Consider the following 13,337-nt stretch of genomic DNA (forward strand, 5'->3'; position numbering starts at 1 on the left):
ACACTTCTTCAATGTTAATCTTTTGTATGATTGATATGAAAAGCACATATTGGAGGTTATTCTGAAATGTTATAAAGTTATACATGCTGACAACTCAATAACTCTTCAATGATGCAGTCTTTGTAGATTAGAGATAACAGCAGTTGCTGACTACCACCCCCAACTGTGTTCCCTTAAAATTGAAAAGTTACAGCTTTATCCAATGTGCTGAAACGTAGCATGAAAACCTAGCTCTCATGCATGAAAGCATGGAGAAGCATTTTGAGGCACTCAAGGAATGCTTTGTCTTTGATCCAGAAGAAAGTTGCCATTGAAGAATTCTTTAGAGATCTCTACAGCTTCTAAAATATGTTCTTGGTGAGTGCACCCAGGAGGTAAAGCAACAAAATCCTATTGTTCCAACCTTGAACAAATATGTTTCAGTACTGTGTACTGCAAAATAGTTACCACAGACTTCAAATGAATGCTTTCTTCCCTTGTCTGTGAAAGATTCTGTTTTTTGTCAGTACAAAGTTACCATGGCTCCAGTGGGAGCATAACTGATCAGTTTATACACATGTCCTGATCCATTATTTATACTTACAGTGGCAATGTTTAATTTAACAGATCAAGATGCATGGTTTAAAGAAAAAGCTAAAAGAGGTAAAACATCAGACTTGTTTAAAATTCACTATTATGTCACAGCAATATGCATGGAATAAAATTCATCCTGAAGCATATGCTTACTTGCCTTAGGGACTTGGTGCGATAATGCATTAATGCTAATTTGTTTCTTCTGGAGAAAATAGGTCTACATGACTTTAAAAATGTCATGAAACAGCACAGTTTTGCAGATCCAATAACAGTGATGAGTGTTGTCAACATCAGCTCTTTAGAAACTTAAAATATTTTGGCTGCTAAATCTGTATACCCATTGAACACAGGGGAACCATCAGATGCTGTGACTTATAATCAGTCATTGTAAAGACTGAGGAAGCATCATTTACAAGAAAGAGGAAGCTGTAAATACAGAATTTGATTATAAAAATGAAGATTTCTCATTGTGTAGGTCAGTCAAATGCATTTGGTAAAGATACTTAGCTATTAAAAGTGAAGAGCTTGCATAAATCAGAATGTAATGTCCATCTTCATGCAAACTTCAGAAGAAAAAAAACGGAGTAGGAGGAAGTCTTAAACTCAAAGGCTTATAGGAATTTCTCCTTGAAGAAAATATAATCTCACCTTCAGTATTTTACCATTTTTGCAATTAGTATATACACACATATCTTGTGAGATTTTTTTCACCTCAGAACCACAATTCAAATCAAGATAACACACTAACGTTAAATGCTTTTTACAGTTAACACATATACTTCTGCATATGAAACATAATGATTAGATCATGGTAATAGAAATGTCACCTTGCCTTGCATTTGAATATGCTCATTAGGTTATGAACAATAAAAGAGAATAATAAACATTGTTTCTCTGTCACACAATTTTCTGTACAAAGTCTTTTTAACTGGAGAGCATACAATTGTTCCCAAATTGTTGTTTGACCTGCATTCAAATTTGTATTAAGATCCTATGTCGAATGTGGTATTGCTTGAAGTGTAATGTGAATGTGATAGTCAACATGAGAATGAAGAGGAATTTGAATGTGATCAAACTTTGGAACTGTAGAGGACAGTGTGCTCCTCAAAGTTACCTCATACAATCAGCTGAAGTGAGCCCCATGCTATTTTGACAACCATTCTCTATTCTGTTGGCCAGCTAGCTGTCAAAAACGGGTGGATAAAGTTCACTGGCAAATTCCTGTCAGATCAAAAGCTTGAAACATGTAGTCTGCACGTTGACACCCAAATAATTGATGGGGAAGAAATGGGACAACTTCATGGGTGGGAAGATCAGCAATAAATTTGGGAAGCTTTCCAAATTGGGACCTAAAGGAAAACTTTTTCTCCTCCTCTACTAATCAAAGTTTACCTCCTCTGACTCCCCATCAGAATTGCTAAAGTGGGCACCTATGAGTCATAAAGTCATAGAGTCACAGGAGTCATTGAGTCATACATTATGGAAGCAGACCCGACAGTCCAACCATTCCATGCCAACCATGTCCCCAAACCAAACTAGTCCCACTTGTCTGCATTTGGCCCATATCCCTACAAGCCTTTCCTATTCATGTATCTGTCCAAATGTCTTTTAAATGTTGTAGTTGTAACTGTACCTGCACCTATCACTTTCTCTGGCAGTTCCCTCCACACATGAAACAGTTTCTGCATAAAAACGTTGCCCTTATGCTCTTTTTAAATCTTTCTCCTGTCACCTTAAAAATATGACCCCTCGTTTTGAACTTCCTTAGCCTAGGGAAAAGACATCTGCTCTTCACCTTAACTCTGCTCCTCATGATTTATAATCCTCTATCAGGCCACCCTTAACCTCGTGTGCTCAAGTAAAAAAAGTCCCAGCCCAGCCAGCCTATCTTTATGACTCAAACCTTCCATTCCCAGTAACATCCTGGTAAATCTTTTCTGAACCTTCTGTAATTTAATAATATCATTCATATAACAAGTTGACCAGAACTGTACATTGTACTCCAGAAGTGACCTCACCAATATCCTGTACAACCTTAAGATGATGTCCCAATTCCGATACTCAGTAGTCTGAGCAATGAAGGCAAGTGTGTTCAATGTCTTCTTAACCACGCTGTCTACCTGTTGTGTGCTCTGCTTCCTGGAGATTTGGCTCACGCCTTCCATTCCTGACTGCGACCTTCAAGCTGACAGGTTCTCTATACATTGCATGGACTCTATAAGACCATAAGACATAGGAGCGGAAGCAAGGCCATTCGGCCCATCGAGTCCACTCAGCCATTCAATCATGGCTGATGGGCATTTCAACTCTACTTACCCGCATTCTCCCCGTAGCCCTTAATTCCTTGTGACATCAAAAATTTATCAATTTCTGCCTTGAAGACATTTAGCGTCCCAGCCTCCACTGCACTCTGTGGCAATGAATTCCACAGGCCCACCACTCTCTGGCTGAAGAAATGTCTCCGCATTTCTGTTCTGAATTGACCCCCTCTAATTCCAAGGCTGTATCCATGGGTCCTATCTCCTCGCCTAACGGAAACAATTTCCTAGCGTCCACTCTCTCCAAGTATTATCTTGTAAGTTTCTATTAGATCTCCCCTTAGTCTTCTAAACTCCAATGAATACAATCCCAGGATGCTCAGCCATTCCTCATATGTTAGATCTACTATTCGAGGGATCATCCGTGTGAATCCCCGCTGGACACGCTCCAGTGCCAGTATGTCCTTCCTGAGGTGTGGGGACCAAAACTGGAGACAGTACTCTAAATGGGGCCTAACCAGAGCTTTATAAAGTCTCAGTAGCACAACAGTGCTTTAATATTCCAACCCTCTTGAGATAATTGACAACATTGCATTCGCTTTCTTAATCACGGACTCAACCTGTATGTTTACCTTTAGAGAATCCTCAACTAGCACTCCCAGATTCCTCTGTACTTTGGTTTTACGAATTTTCTCACCCTTTAGAAAGTAATCCATGCTTCTATTCTTTTTTCCAAAGTGCAAGACCTCGCATTTGCTCACATTGAATTCCATCAGCCATTTCCTGGACCACTCCTCCAAACTGTCGAGATCCTTCTGCAGCCTCCCCACTTCCTCAGTACTACCTGCCTGTCCACCTAACTTTGTATCATCAGCAAACTTCGCTAGAATGCCCCAAGTCCCTTCATCCAGATCATTAATATAAAATGTGAACAGCTGCGGCCCCAACACTGAACCCTCCGGGACACTGCTTGTCACCGGCTGCCATTCCTGTTGACTTGTTCTAATCCGACCCTGCTTTTCCAAGAATTTAGAAACCTCATCCTTAATGATGGATTCTAGAATTTTACCAACAACTGAGGTTAGGCTAATTGGCCTATAATTTTCCATCTTTTGTCTTGATCCTTTCTTGAACAAGGGGGTTACAACAGCGATCTTCCAATCATCCGGGACTTTCCCTGACTCCAGTGACTTTTGAAAGATCTCAACCAACGCCTCCGCTATTTCCTCAGTCACCTCCCTCAGAACTCTAGGATGTAACCCATCAGGGCCAGGAGATTTATCAATTTTAAGACCTTTTACCCCTATGGGTAAAGCAAAGAACAGTGGGGTATGCTTCCTGATCAACATTTCCTGGTGCTCGAACATAGCGACCCTGGTAAGCCACTGCTCACTGGACTTAGAATACCTTACAGTAAAATGCCATCCCAACTATCTGCAACAAGAGTTCACCTCCGCCATCCTGACAGCAGCCTATGTAGCACTCTTTGCACATGTGAAGAATGCCCTAGATGAAACTTACACAGCCACAAACACTCTAAGTCAAAATTCTCCAAGGCATTATTCATCGTGGTTGGTGATTTCAACCAAGCTAACCGCAAGAGAGTGCTGCCAAAGTACCAACAATATGTCTCCTGCCCCACCAGAGGACTGAACATCCTGGACCACTGCTACACAGCCATCAACGATGCCTACTGCTCTGTCCCCCACCCACACTGTGGAAAATCAGATCACAGCGCTGTGTTCCTCCTCTGAGCTTACAAGCAGGAACTGAAACCGGAGGATCCTTCACAGAAAGAAATACAATGCTGGGTCCGAGGAAGCGGAAAAGTGTCTCAGAGACAGCTTGGAATCGGTGAACTGCACCATGTTCAAGTATTCAGCAGAAAGCCTAGACAAGTACACTACTGTCGTCATGGACTTCATTAGCAAGAGCATACAGGACTGTGTACCAAATAATTAAATCCGAGTGTACTCCAACTGGAAACCCTGGATGAACCAGGAAACCCACTACCTATTGAAGACCAGGTGTGCAGCATTCAAATCGGATGGCCCAGACCTGTACAGATCCAGATACCTTCCGCAAAATCATCAGGGATGCCAAGACGCAGTACTGAAACAAGTCAGAGGCCCAAGCTGTATATACAGACACCAGCTACCTGTGGCAAGGCTTGAACAACATTATGAGATACAAAATGAAGTAGAGCAAGATAGTGGACAAAGACACATTCCTCCCTGATGCGCTGAATGCTTTCTATGCTCAGTTTGAGTGGAATGCCAGTGGTACAGTGATGCCTACTTGGCAGCCCCAAACACATCTGTGCCCACTGTCATCACTCTAGACGTCAGATCGGCCTTCCTGGAAATCAACCCAATGAAAACAACGTGCCTAGACAGTGTCCCCATCCATGACCTCCCAGTCTGCCTCAATTGTCTATGATGCGTCAGCCAATGTAACAGGTCCGCAGTGGATGCCATTTCTGTAGCCCTGCACTCAACCCTGGAGTATCTGGACAAGACAACTACGTCAGACTTCTACTCATCGACTACAGCTCTGCCTTTATCACCGTAATCCCTCCCACACTGATCTCAAAAGTCCAAGGCCTTAGTCTCGGCTCTGCCCTCTGCAACTGGATTCGCAGCTTCCTGACCCACAGACCATAATCAGTGAAGATAGACAGCTGCATCTGCTCCACAAAAACACAACAATGGAGCCCCCCCAAGGATGTATACTCAGCCCCCGTTGGGCTCCCTATTGCCAAATTTCAAACAATTGCCAACTAGAAGTTTGCTGACAACACTACCATGGTTGGGCAGATATACAACTTTTATCTCTCCACCCTGGAGGCTTCCTGTCTCCATTCCTGATGAAGGGCTTTTGCCCGAAACATTGATTTTCCTGCTCCTTGGATGCTGCCTGACCTGCTGTGCTTTTCCAGCACCACTCTGATCTAAACTCAGATATCTAACAATAACAAGTGAGAATACAGAAGGGAGATAGAGAGCTTGGTGTTGTATTGCAATGAGAACAACTTCTTTCTCATCGTCAGCAAAACTAAAGAATGGATCATTGACTTCAGAAAGAACGGAGGAGAACACACTCCCATCCACATGAACAGAACTGAGGTTGAGAGGGTGGAAAGTGTTAAGTTCCTAGGAGCAGTGATAACCAACAACCTATCCTGAACCTCCCACGTAGATGTGATGGTCAAGAAGGCACAACAATGCCTCTTCTTCCTTAGGCAGCTCAGGAAATTCGACATGTCCATAAGGACCCTCACCAACTTCTACAGATGCACTATAGAAAGCGTACTGTCTGGGTGCATAATAGCCTGGTATGGCAACTGCTCGGCCCAGGACTGTAAGAAACTACAGAAGTTGGTGTGCACAGCCCAGACCATCACAGAAACCAACCTCCATCCATGGAATCCATTTATACCTCTTGTTGCCACAGAAAGGCTACCAACATCACCAAAGACCCATCACACCCCAGTAATATACTCCTTCAACCTCTTCCATCAGGCAAAAGATAGAGAAACTTGAATACACACACCAGCAGGGTCAGGAACAGCTACTTCCCAGCCATTATTAGATTGATGAACCGATTCTCTAACTTCATATAATGCTGATCTTGCTAATGTTGATCTTACCTAGCGCACACCCTGTGCAATGGTATCTGTATATATCCAATGACCTTTTTTCACCCCCTGATCTATATGTCCTTGCTTACTACGATCTACCTGTACTGCTCATAAGCAAAGCTTTTCACTGTACTTAGGTACACATGACAATAAATAAATCAAATCAAATACCTATGATGAAAATTTCAAAGAATTATGTACTTGAACACCTAGGTCTCTCTGTTCTACACTAGTGGCCCTATTTTTAATTGTATAAGTCTTGCCCTTGTTTGTTTTACAAAATGCAATATTTTATATTAATCTAAATTAAGCTCTATCTGCCATTGCTCAGCCCATTGACCCAATTGATCAAGATCTCTTTGTAATATAAGATAACCATCTCACCGTCCACTATACCACCAATTTTGGTGTCATCCGCAAACTTGCTAAACATGTCTCCTTATTTCTCATCTAAATCGTTTATATACATGACAAACAAAAGAGGACCCAGAACTGATCCCTGTGGGACACTGCTGGTCACAGGCCTCCAGTCCAAAAAGCAACCCTCCTCAAACCAATTTTGTATCCAATTGGCAAGCTGTCCGTGAATCCCATGTGATTTAACTTTACTAAATACATCTACCATATCAAAAGTTTTACTTACCCCTGTCCAGATGGAATTCACATTGGCCCCTGGGTTCTGGACCGCCCATTGGAGCCTGTGCCCCACAACCTGAGCCGCCTCCGGAGTTTTAGTTTTGTCCCCTTCAGGGACGTGACACTGTGGGCCGTGTATCAGGCAGCTGTACACCATCTACCTCTTCTCCCTCATCCACCACCCAGACACACTTTGGCATGCCCATTTGCCACTGGGCAGTGGGGATCCCCAGTGGAGGGCTCTCTACATGGGAGTCTTCCCCCTTTCTCTCATGGATCTGGGGTAGAGAGTGCTGCACACGGCAGTCCCCTGCAAACGCAGTTCAAGGTGGTTCACAGACTCCTAGCCCAACTGCTTGTTCGGTGATACTGGGGAGTCCGTGGACCATATACATATGGGGTGCAGGCAATTGCACTCCCATTTTTAGTTTTCTAGACAACCTTCTCCTTTGTTTTTGGCTGCACTTGAGCCCGACTTATTAAGAGCATTCAACATGGCTTTGTGGAAGGGAAATCATGTCTCATATACTTGATAGAGTTTTTGGGGAGGTGAAAAGATTGATGACGGCAGAATGGTAGACATTGTCTACATAGACTTCAGTAAAGCTTTTGATATTTAATTTTTTTTTACATGTGGCGAGTCTTTGACACTGACCCAGCTCCCTCAGAGCCAGCTCTCAGAGTGAACAGAACCTCTGACACCCCTGTTCTTTTTTTGTTGTGGTGTGTGCTAATGCAGGACACAGTGAATGAATAATGAGTGCATAGAACTTTATTCATGTTCCACAACCAGGAAGGAAGGAAACATCTGAGTGGCCAGTGACAAGCAGTGCCCTTCACATCAAAGGGCAATGCTGTGTGATCAAAAAGTGAAAGAGGAGGGCAGGGACAAAATCAAAATAGAGTTGGAGAGGGAAATAAAACACTCCACACCCCGCAGTGCCCACCTCTCCCTGAAAATCTCAAGGATGTTGGTAGACACTATGTTCTCCTTCTCCAGGGACGCCTAAGCTTGAGCGGAAGAGGGGCAGGCAATCGGCCATAATGACCCCCTCCATGGCCCGTTGCCTGGACCTGCCAGGCTCAGGAGCAGACCCATGCAGAGGTCCTCTGACCTACCCTCCCCCCTCCAAACTGGGTGCTCAAAGATCAGGAGCATCGGGCTCAAGTGCATGTAAATCCTATCTTTCAGAATTATCTCCAACTCCTACCCGCCATTAATGCTCGAGTGACAGGTCTAAAGTTCCAAGACTTCTCCTTAAGTAAAGGCACAACATTAGCCACCCTCTAGTCCTCCAGTACCTCACCCGTAATTATCGATGATAATAACTCTGTTGGGGCCCCACAATTTCTTTTCTAACTTGCCACAAAGTCCTGGAATAAACTTGATTAGGTCCAGGAAATTTATTCACCTTTATGTTTTCTAAGACCTCCAGCACCTCTTCTGTTTTCAAAACATCAATATTTATTTCCCCGACTTTTCCAGCCTCCACTTCTTTCTCCACAGTAAAAACTGATGCAAAATATTCATTTGGGCGTCTCTCCCATCTCCTGAGGTTTAACAACATAGACAACCTTGTTGAGCTTTAAGGGGGCCTATTCCCTCCCTAGTTACTGCTTTGCTTTTAATGTACTTGTAGCATTTCTTTGGATTATCCTCAGGCTCCCCTTTTTGCCCTCCTAGTTTCTGTCTTAAGAATGCCTCTACACACTTTATACTCTTCAAGAGATTCATTTGATCCCAGTTGTCTATATCTAACTGATGACTCCTTATTATTTTTGACCGGAACCTCAAACTCTTTATTCATCCATTGTTCCCTAATCTTGCCAACCTTACCTTTTAGTCTAACAGGAACATAATGCTTCCAAATTCTCATTATCACACTTCTGAAAGCCTCCTACTTGTCAGTCAGTCTTTTACCTCTGAACAATCTACTCTGATCAACTTTTTAAAATTTGCCTTTCTCCAATTAAAAACATTAACTTTTATGGAAGACCTATCCTTTTTCTGTTTTAAAACTAACAGAATTACAATCACTGGTCCCAAAGTGTTCCCCAACTAACATTTCATTCATCTGCCCTGTCTTATTTCCCGAGAGAAGGTTATTGTTTTGCTCCTTCTCTCATTTGTAAAATTACATATTGATGAAGAAAATTATCTTGAACACCTCTAACAAATTCTTCACCATCCAAGCCATTAACACAGTGGTGGTCCCAGTCAATGTATGGAAAATGGCAATCCCTTTTATAAAAACTCTATTATTCTTACGAAGGTCTGAGATCTCTCTTGATATTTACTCTTCAATTTCCCTCTGACTGTTGGGGATCCAATCGTACAATCCAATCAAGATGATACTCTTTTCTTATTTCAAAATTCTACCCATATAGCTTCACTGGAAATTCCTTCAGAAATGTCCTCTCTAAGTACAGTAGTAATGTTTTCCTGAATCAACAACAGAATTCCCCCTCTTCTCTTGCCTTCCTTTCTATGCTGGCTATGGCATCTAAAACCTAGAATATTGAGCTGCCAGTTTTATCCCTCCCTCAGCCAAGTTTATGCAATAGCTATGAGGTCACAGTCCCATGTTCCTATACATGCCCTGAGTTCATCAACTTTACCTGTAAAACTCCTTGCATTAAAATAATTGCAGTTTAATTCTTCAGTTACTTCACTCTCTGACTTGCTCTAGTCCATCCTTTAGAATGATCTTGCTCTTTTTGTATTCAGAACCATCCTCATCTGCATTTCTATTTTTACTGCTACTTGGGAACAACCACACTCCACCACCCCAATTAATTCAAAGGTTCCCAAAATAAAGTAGAAAATCTCCCCGCCAGGCTATTGGTCCCTTTCCATTTCCGGTGAAACTCATCCCTTTTGAACAGGTCTTTTCTGCCCCAAAAGAGATCCGAATGATCCAAAAATCTGAATCATTGCACATTGCAGTGTTTCTTCAGCCATTGATTTATTTATCCTGTCTTTTTATTCCCACTGACATGAGAACGTGGCAACGGAATTAAACTGGAGATTACTACCTTTTGAAGTTTGCTTTTTAACCTCCTACCTAACCTCTTCTATTCACTGAGCAAATCTTTAAACCTTTTCCTAACAATATTGTTCTTACCAATGTGCACAACAACTTCTGACTTCTTACTCTCCCCTTTGACAATATACTTTGATCATTTTGAGACGTCCTTGACCCTGGCACCAGGAAGGCAACATAGTATCCTGAATTCATGGTCACAGCCGCGGGATCTCCTGTCTGTGCTCCTGACAGGAGAATCCCCATAACAATTATTCTTTTAAATCTTGATAAACCCCACTTAACGCTCCGAAAGCTAGTGTGCTTCCAATTAAACCTGCTGGACTATAACCTGGTGTTGTGTGACTTTTAACACTTAACATAGGATTTGTTCTTAGTCCCCAATATCTGACTGCCATTTCTATTTTCCTCTGAGGGTCTATTCCTTCAGTAGTACCCAAAACAGAATATCAATTTGAGAAAGAAATAGCCACATGAGACTTCTGAAAAATCTTCTAATGGTTCCTGACAGTAACCTCTCTACCTGACTGATACTGCTTTGTAACCACCTCTCTCAACCTACTCCTCAGTGGGATTAAACTTAAAAAGAAGTTCATAAAAGAATATATATTTAAAAGATACCCTTTCTTACCCAAAAATTTTAATTTTAAGCATGCAAAATATAAAAGAAGCATACTTAAACATTTGAAATGTTAGAAGAAAAATCCAGCATTTAGTTAAAGCTCCATCAACTGAGAAAAGCCTCATCTTCAAATCAGTCAGCTTTCAAATCTCCGGGTCTCAGAAAAGAAATACTGATCCCTGATCTGTATCATTAGACAGGCATGGGAACAGGCAGATTGATCAAATGCCATCAATGTCCCACTGAAATCATAGGATCCCAATTTCCATTCATTAATCACACCTATGTTGCTGAAGAACAGGGACCAGTTAGGATGCTGGTAGAGAACAGGATGCAATTTTTGTGTAACTATTTCATCCATACCCCTATCCCATTCTCACAGGCAGGATAAATTATGATTCCTCCTTGAGAGTATAGGCCATGTCTGTATTTTTTAATTGTGTTGTTTTTGCTCAACTATAAATACAGTTGAGAGGTTCTCACAGTGTGTTGTAATTCCTAAAGATTTAAACATGCTCATTAGACAGCAGGCATTACTGGAAATGTTGTGGAGATATGGTCATTTAATTAATCAGAGAATTTATTATTTAAATCAATTTGTTACTGCGCTTGTTTTCTCTTCTCTTTTCTCCTTTCTTTTTCACTTTAAGTTACGTACCTCTTGTCGAAGAGCTCAGTCGTGGTGATGATATCAGGGGCAGCAAGTGGGAACAGCGCGGACCCATGGCGATCAGTGAGAGGGCTCAGCGCAGGATCATGATGGTCAGTGAGAGGGCTCAGCGCAGACTCATGGTGGTCAGTGAGAGGGCCCAGCGCAGGATCATGATGGTCAGTGAGAGGGCCCAGCGCAGGCTCATGATGGTCAGTGAGAGGGCCCAGCGCAGGATCATGGCGATCAGTGAGAGGGCCCAGCGGAGGCTCATGATAGTCAGTGAGAGGGCCCAGCGCAGACTCATGGTGATCAGTGAGAGGGCCCAGCGCAGGCTCATGGCGGTCAGTGAGAGGGCCCAGCGCAGGCTCATGATGGTCAGTGAGAGGGCCCAGCGCAGGCTCATGGCGATTAGTGAGAGGGCCCAGCGCAGGATCATGATGGTCTGTGAGAGGACCCTTACAGACTCATGGCGGTCAGTGAGAGGGCCCAGCGCAGGCTCATAATGGTCAGTGAGAGGGCCCAGTGCAGGCTCATGATGGTCAGTGAGAGGACCCAGCGCAGGATCATGATGGTCAGTGAGAGGGCCCAGCGCAGGCTCATGGTGGTCAGTGAGAGGACCCAGCGCAGGATCATGATGGTCAGTGAGAGGGCCCAGCGCAGGCTCATGATGGTCAGTGAGAGGACCCAGCGCAGGATCATGATGGTCAGTGAGAGGGCCAAGCGCAGGCTTATGATGGTCAGTGAGAGGACCCTTACAGACTCATGATGGTCAGTGAGAGGACCCTTACAGACTCATGGTGGTCAGTGAGAGGGCACTTACAGACTCACGGCGGTCAGTGAGAGGACCCTTACAGACTCATGGCGGTCAGTGAGAGGGCCCAGCACAGACTCATGGCGGGCAGTGAGAGGGCACTTACAGACTCATGGCAGTCAGTGAGAGGGCTCAGCACAGACTCATGGCGGTCAGTGAGAGGGCCCAGTGTAGGCTCATGGCGGTCAGTGAGAGGGCTCAGCGCAGACTCATGGCGGTCAGTGAGAAGGCCCTTACAGACTCATGGCGGTCAGTGAGAGGGCTTAGTGCAGACCCATGGCGGTCAGTGAGAGGGCCCAGCACAGGCTCATGGTGGTCAGTGAGAGGGCTCAGCGCAGACTCATGATGGTCAGCAAGACGGCTCAGTGCACGCTCATGGTGGTTAGTGAGAGGGCCCTTACAGATTCATGGCAGTCAGTGAGAGGGCTCAGTGCAGGCTCATGGCGGTCAGTGAGAGGGCCCAGCGCAGGCTCATGGCGGTCAGTGGGAGGGCACAGCGCAGGCTCATGGTGGTCAGTGAGAGGGCCCAGCGCAGGCTCATGGCGGTAAGTGGGAGGGCACAGTGCAGGCTCATGATGGTCAGTGAGAGGGCCCAGCGCAGGCTCATGGCGGTCAGTGGGAGGGCCGAGCGCAGGGTCATGGTGGTCAGTGAGAGGACCGAGCACAGGCTCATGGCGGTCAGTGAGAGGGCTCAGTGAAGTCTCATGATGGTCAGTGAGAGGGCCCAGTGCAGACTCATGGCAGTCAGTGAGAGGGCCCTTACAGACTTATGACGGTCAGTGAGAGGGCCCAGCGCAGGCTCATGGCGGTCAGTGGGAGGGCGCAGCGCAGGCTCATGGCAGTCAGTGAGAGGGCCCAGCGCAGGCTCATGGCGGTCAGTGGGAGGGCACAGCGCAGGCTCATGATGGTCAGTGAGAGGGCCCAGCGCAGGCTCATGGTGGTCAGTGAGAGGGCCGAGCACAGGCTCATGGCGGTCAGTGAGAGGGCTCATTGAAGTTTCATGATGGTCAGTGAGAGGGCCCAGTGCAGACTCATGGCAGTCAGTGACAGGGCCCTTACAGACTTATGACGGTCAGTGAGAGGGCCCAGCGCAAGCTCATG

This window comes from Chiloscyllium plagiosum, chromosome 32, assembly GCF_004010195.1.
Source record: "Chiloscyllium plagiosum isolate BGI_BamShark_2017 chromosome 32, ASM401019v2, whole genome shotgun sequence".
Classification (NCBI taxonomy): Eukaryota; Metazoa; Chordata; class Chondrichthyes; order Orectolobiformes; family Hemiscylliidae; genus Chiloscyllium; species Chiloscyllium plagiosum.